Genomic DNA, 6,000 nt, shown 5'->3' with positions numbered 1-6,000 from the left:
GGGTAGTGTTATCCTAGCAAAATTTTCTTCTTCCTTCACAAGAATTTTAACTTGCCGTGATTAATTAATGTATACAACTTTACGGGAACTTTTGGAATTCTTCCGCTATATATGCATACTGGTTGGTGGGCTTGATTTAATTAGGGCATAAGTTATCATAAAGGTTTTCATCTCCAAACTTTGTGGCCAGTGAAAGCCAAATAAAGTAGAGCAGGGTTTGAAGGAATGCATGAATCCAAAAGTTTATGTTAGAAAGTCTACGGCATGTGACTCGACCCATTAATATCAAGTTGATCGCCTTTTCTTCTTTTCCTTTTCTCTTGTTTTTTGGGTGCGTTGGGAAAGTCGGATTCCAAGTCCTCTTAGTTCACAAAGCAACTTTTTTGACAAAAACCAAAAAAAGGGTTCTCAACCGACAATAGATTAATCCCTCTTGGTCCTATATATATCAGTTCATCATTTAGTCAATAAACATGGATGTTTTGATAGGTTGAAAATTTCATGACTAGCTAAGGGTCCGCATGATTGGATTACATTACTCATTAGTTTTTACTCTTTGGTTACGGATGAATTTAATTGAATTTTTCAATGCCATAAAACAATTTCATTGTTGCATACCATTTTATATGCAAGTAGAATAAGGTTGCATGCTCGATTACTTACTTCAGGTATAAATATAGACATCGGAGCTTGTGATGTTAGCAGCGATCGAGTATGTTGTTTCTATATATGTTAATTTTCAGATCAATGGAATCTGTACACAACAACTTAGGTATTCTACAAAGACATACCGACCAGCTCAAAATACCAAAAACAGCTTCCCAATACCAGCTGCAACTACAAAAAGAAAAGATTTTACAAGAATGCTAGTGCTTACTTTGTTGTTCCAACCGTTTAACCCATTTTAACACATATGCCAAAGATGCTTACTGTGGTGAAAGGGAATGGAAACACAAAACTGGGGTGCAATTCAGGGTTTAAAGGTGCCTGATTAGATTTTTCGGCAAATTATTTTGATGGAACGTCCATCGTTGTGTACTGGATGGGCGGCATAACCCCCCCCCTGTTAACTTAAATGCACTGTCGGTCCACGGCAAGCGTGGTGCCAAATGAGTAGACTATTTTTTTCAAAAAGATTGGCTTCATTTGGCCACATCTCACCAAAACTTGTGATGGACAATAGTCATTACAAGAAACATAATTGGGAGGGCATGCAGCTAAATTTCCTCACCTACTCGTTTCATTCATGGTGGAAAAAACGCTACAGAAAATAAAGTTATTTTCAAAGTCTTGATCTGCCAGCTTTTATGGCATTTCTGTTTATGAAAGTACGTACTAAGCTACAAAAAAAAAAATCGATGTCATGATGGAGAATTTCTAACCTCTCCTCGCCTTCTTGCAGGGAAAATTTATGAGTCAATGAAGGATAAAGACAGTTACCCAAAGAAAATAAGGCATAAAAGACTTGTAAATAGGAACCATAAGTTGATAAAAACGTTTTGTCTGCCTTCCATCAGATCCATCCAAGGCAACAATTTTGATTGATGTGCTTGTAGTCGTCGTGAGTGTTATCTATACTCATCCAATTTTGTAGACACCGAGTCAATAGATTGATAGATCCAGTAGACGCGAGTGACTTTGAATTTTATCCTACCAATTATAACTTGTTTAGCAGTTAAGCATAGAAAATATGAATAATTGAAGCATAAATCGCTATCCCACAATGGCGACAATCGAAGAATACCACAAGGTATGACTATTGAGTTGCGTATTCTTTGGAAAAGGACAAAAGATGCCCAAAATTTTCATGTATCATCAAAACAAAAAAAAGGGTCTAAATCTATAACAGGAAAAATAGTAGTTCTATCAACTTTAATGAGCTTAGTTTTCCAATGCATATATAGTCACCTATAGACGTAAATATGACGTTAGAGTACTATTTCTATTTCTTGCGATCGAAAGCAGAGGCGGAGCGTCCCTTCACAACAGGGAATCATGGCTTCTCAAAAATTTTAAAAATTTTTATATATTATATATTTTTAATGAATCTTAAAATAATTTTTTATTAAATTATTAATATAATATGTTTTATACGTTTTTTTAATAGACCCTCATTTTATTAAGTTTATTAATATAAATAAAAAATAATAAAATAATTTTATAAATCCATTTAATTTATTCTAATTCTTAAATCTTTTCTTTTTAAATTTATTCACACCTCTTCCTATCGTTTTCTTTTTCTTTTTTTTTTCTTCTGTCTTTTCATTGTGAAATTATAAAAACGTAAATTTTTTATTTATTTTTTTATTTATATAATTTTTTTTATTTTTATTTTATTCTATTTAATCATATGTTTTAAGTTTTTATAAATTTTATTTTTTAAATTTCTACAAATCATCAACTATATTTTTTTTTATGTAGTTCTATCTTCTACTTATCATATTTTTCTTTTTTTTTTGTTATGAGTTCTCAATAATTTTAATCTTTAAAAATAAAAAAAATATTACATAATTCTCAAATATGCCTTACTTAAAATTTCACCAATATATTTTTTTTATTAATCTTGATTACATAAGATATTTTTTATATGTTTTAGGTTTTATGTTTTATATTTAGTTGAATGAAAATTATCTTTAAGTATTTGTTTTTAAACAATATTAATTATATAAGAAAAAATTATTAAGTTTATGTATCGTATTTAATTATTTATATTTTATGTATTATTTCTTTTTATTTTTTGACTTATCAATAAAAATTGGCTAGCTTCGTCCATAATCGGAAGATATATAGTGCGATTATTTAGACAATAATAATTAATCAGGTAGATTAATCAAAGACAAAATTAGGTCAGGAAGATACTCTATATGATTATTTTCTCGAATACAACTGATTTGAGAATGAAACCCTGCCCAATATGAGAAAAACTTGATCAATTTCAAGGAAACGCGTCCCCTTGTAATTCAAGAGTTACAGGGGGGCGACCTCATAGTCGGTGTGTTATTCTCCTGATAGATCTTTGGAGTCCACTTGTTATTTACAGTTTGACTATATAGACAATGCATGCCTTAGTTGGTGGGCTATATACTTCGGGATAGCTGGCTCGTTATGGCCTAATCTTGAATTAATACAACTTGGCTTTCGTTGGTGATATTGTAATTTATGTTCATGATCTTCTTTGCATTTAATTGGGGTCTTATGGAACTTTCATGGGTCAACCAGACGGAAGGTATTGTCCTATATATGCTTTTGAAGACCTCTTCTTTAGAATAAGAGAGAGCTTTGAAAATCATTTAATTTTTCTGGGTGTTACTTGTTTTGTGGTCCTGTGATGAACTGCAGGTTATCGTGAGCCAGCTTGTCCAGGCCATTTCTAAGATATATCTATATGGCAGCCTGCTGACTCCTGCAGATACTCATCTACTTCATTTATTAAATAATGCGGTAGAGCTAAGGGATTTGCATGTATACTATATACATATTTTATAGTTTTAATTATTAATATTACCTTATAAGCATATAATATCAAAAAAATTTCTCAAGTTTCTTGTGGATTGTGACACTCGTGCGTACTTCTTTTCCACATTTTTTTTCCTTATCTTAGGGCTAGGATTGTTCTGACCCTGCACTATTCATCATACATCTAATTAGTTAAAGAACGTGAAGAAGCAATGCAAATCTTCAATGGACTAATTAGGAAAGTTGAAAGATTCCATTGAAGATTTGCAACAATATTTTTAGTTTTACTTGTATGGGAAAATCAAATATTTTTTGAAGTAACAAAAAGAATAATTTCTTTTTTTTTTCTTTCAAACGAAAAAGAAAAAATGATATAATTACTCTATATAGCCATGATCTTGTTAATGACTTTCATGACATTAATTGAGCTTAAATTTCTTGGAACCAATTAAAAATGTAAGGAATTACGCGCGGCGTGGATGTTAAGTTTTGATACTATGTTTTGTCAAATTTAGGTGCTATCCAATTCCCAATGTTAGATATTCAGGTCATTATCACACGTGTGGTCTACTACCACGTCCTATTTACGTTTGCCAGAAGGCCGTGGCCCGAAAGCCGCAAGGGTTGGTGGCGACACCCTTGCAAAATTTATGTTACATGCATAGAATGTTGACATATGTAGGAATGTCTACGAGTTAATCAAGAACAAATATCATAGACACCGATATGAATTTCATGCAAATTATGAATAAAATTTATGCGTAGTTTCGTTTCATGTCCTAAAATAAGCTCGCTGTAATAAAAATCGAAAGTTTGAGTTAGAGCCGTACTGGTTGTCCATTCCATGAGTTAAACCGAAAATAAAGGAGGTGGGTGGTGGCACAATTGCAGGGCGTACGTAAGGGTGAGAGGGATGGTCCTAGTGCTCCAATTAACCGGAGTCAAATGAGCATTAATGGTAGAAAAGGGACATTCCAGGGAGGGGAAAGGGATGAGCTGCACAAAATCAAACCCGAGGTAAGGCCCCCCACCAAACGGTTTCACGCCCTCTTGCATTATTCGGCTGCTTTTGGCATTCCATAACATTCTCTTTTGTCACAATCCGTGCCAACTAAATCTGTGGTAGGGTTGATTGAACCCCCTTATCAACCCTCACCATATATGATTGCTCCATACATTCATTCATTCATGCACTCTCCTTCCCTGCCAAGTCCTTCGAAATTATACTTACTACAACAAAAAACACAAGCATTGGGCATCTCTCATGCATTGACTAATAATAATTGCTTTCAGATTAATTAGCTCTAATCATATTAGCCACCTAATTTGAGTTTACAATAACCAAGTCTTCCCATATTTCCCCTCTAGAGATAACTAACAGAAAATTTACAAAACTTTAATTTCCATCATAACAGGGTAATAAAAAGGGCAATGACAGTAAGTGAAAGAAAAGAAATGTCAGGAGGAAACTAACAGGAAAAGAAAGAAGCCAAAGAAAAGAAAAGATGCCTGTTTGGTAATGCATTTCACATTCAAAATGCTTTGAAATAAAGATGGACCAGACAAAAAAAAAACACACACATTTCAAATTAAAAAGAAACGAAAAAACACAAAACCCCAAATGGATGATATCAATGTATGTGGTACAACTTTTGTGGACAAAGCTTATGCTTATCCCCTTGTTAGCACTGCGCACAGCACAAAAAAGTCGTGTACGGGCGGGACCACGATGGGGGCCACAAGTATACTCCTCTTAGTACTTAACACGTGTCAAGTGAAGCTAATAGCCAATGCGAGACAGAACAATGAGCATTACTATTCTAGGGGTAGGGGCCATGGGGTCCACGGATTCCCCTCCAATTTTGACTCAGAGTTTGTCGCCTTGTGTGCCGACTCCACCCTTCTCTCCCACACGTGAATCATCTCTTTCATTTTACTCTTTACCATTTTCGGTTTTTTTACTCCCCCTTTTTTCAACCACACCCACCCTCCTCCCTCGTCCCATGGGGTCTAATGGAACTGTGGTATTATTAGTAAATTTCGGTAGTTTAACAATATTTGTTTTGCAAACAAAACAATGAAGCATAGCTTTTATTACTAGTTTATCGTATAAAGAGAAATCAAATTGATCAGTTAGCAATTTTACGTGAAACTAAGTTTCAAAATCACAAGTAAATGCTATTGAATTGAAGACATGGATGTAACGCTTAAGCTTAAACTAGATAGACAAGAACATTGTCATCATTGACACAAAAACATATAAACCTTTTTTTTTTTTTGAAACCGAATGTGAAAATGAGTCAAATGTGGTGAACTGGGACTCTGACCAAGTCCGCCACCGTCCTTTTGGGAGTTTCATTACCAAAAAGCATAAAAAGTGTTTCTTTTGGGTCTTCGTTCTGGAAAAGCTTGATGAACAAGTAAAAATGAATATGTTGAAAAAAATAATAAAAGGTGGGGTTGGGTTAGCCCAACTTTTCGTCCCTTGTTTCGAGACAGTGGACCAACGGGCACCAATCCCACTTTGTGCTTCCTTTTCCTCAT

This window comes from Theobroma cacao, chromosome 2 (genome assembly GCF_053813885.1).
Source record: "Theobroma cacao isolate CCN51 chromosome 2, ASM5381388v1, whole genome shotgun sequence".
In the NCBI taxonomy this organism is placed as follows: domain Eukaryota; kingdom Viridiplantae; phylum Streptophyta; class Magnoliopsida; order Malvales; family Malvaceae; genus Theobroma; species Theobroma cacao.
Note: the sequence above shows the minus strand (reverse complement) of the source record.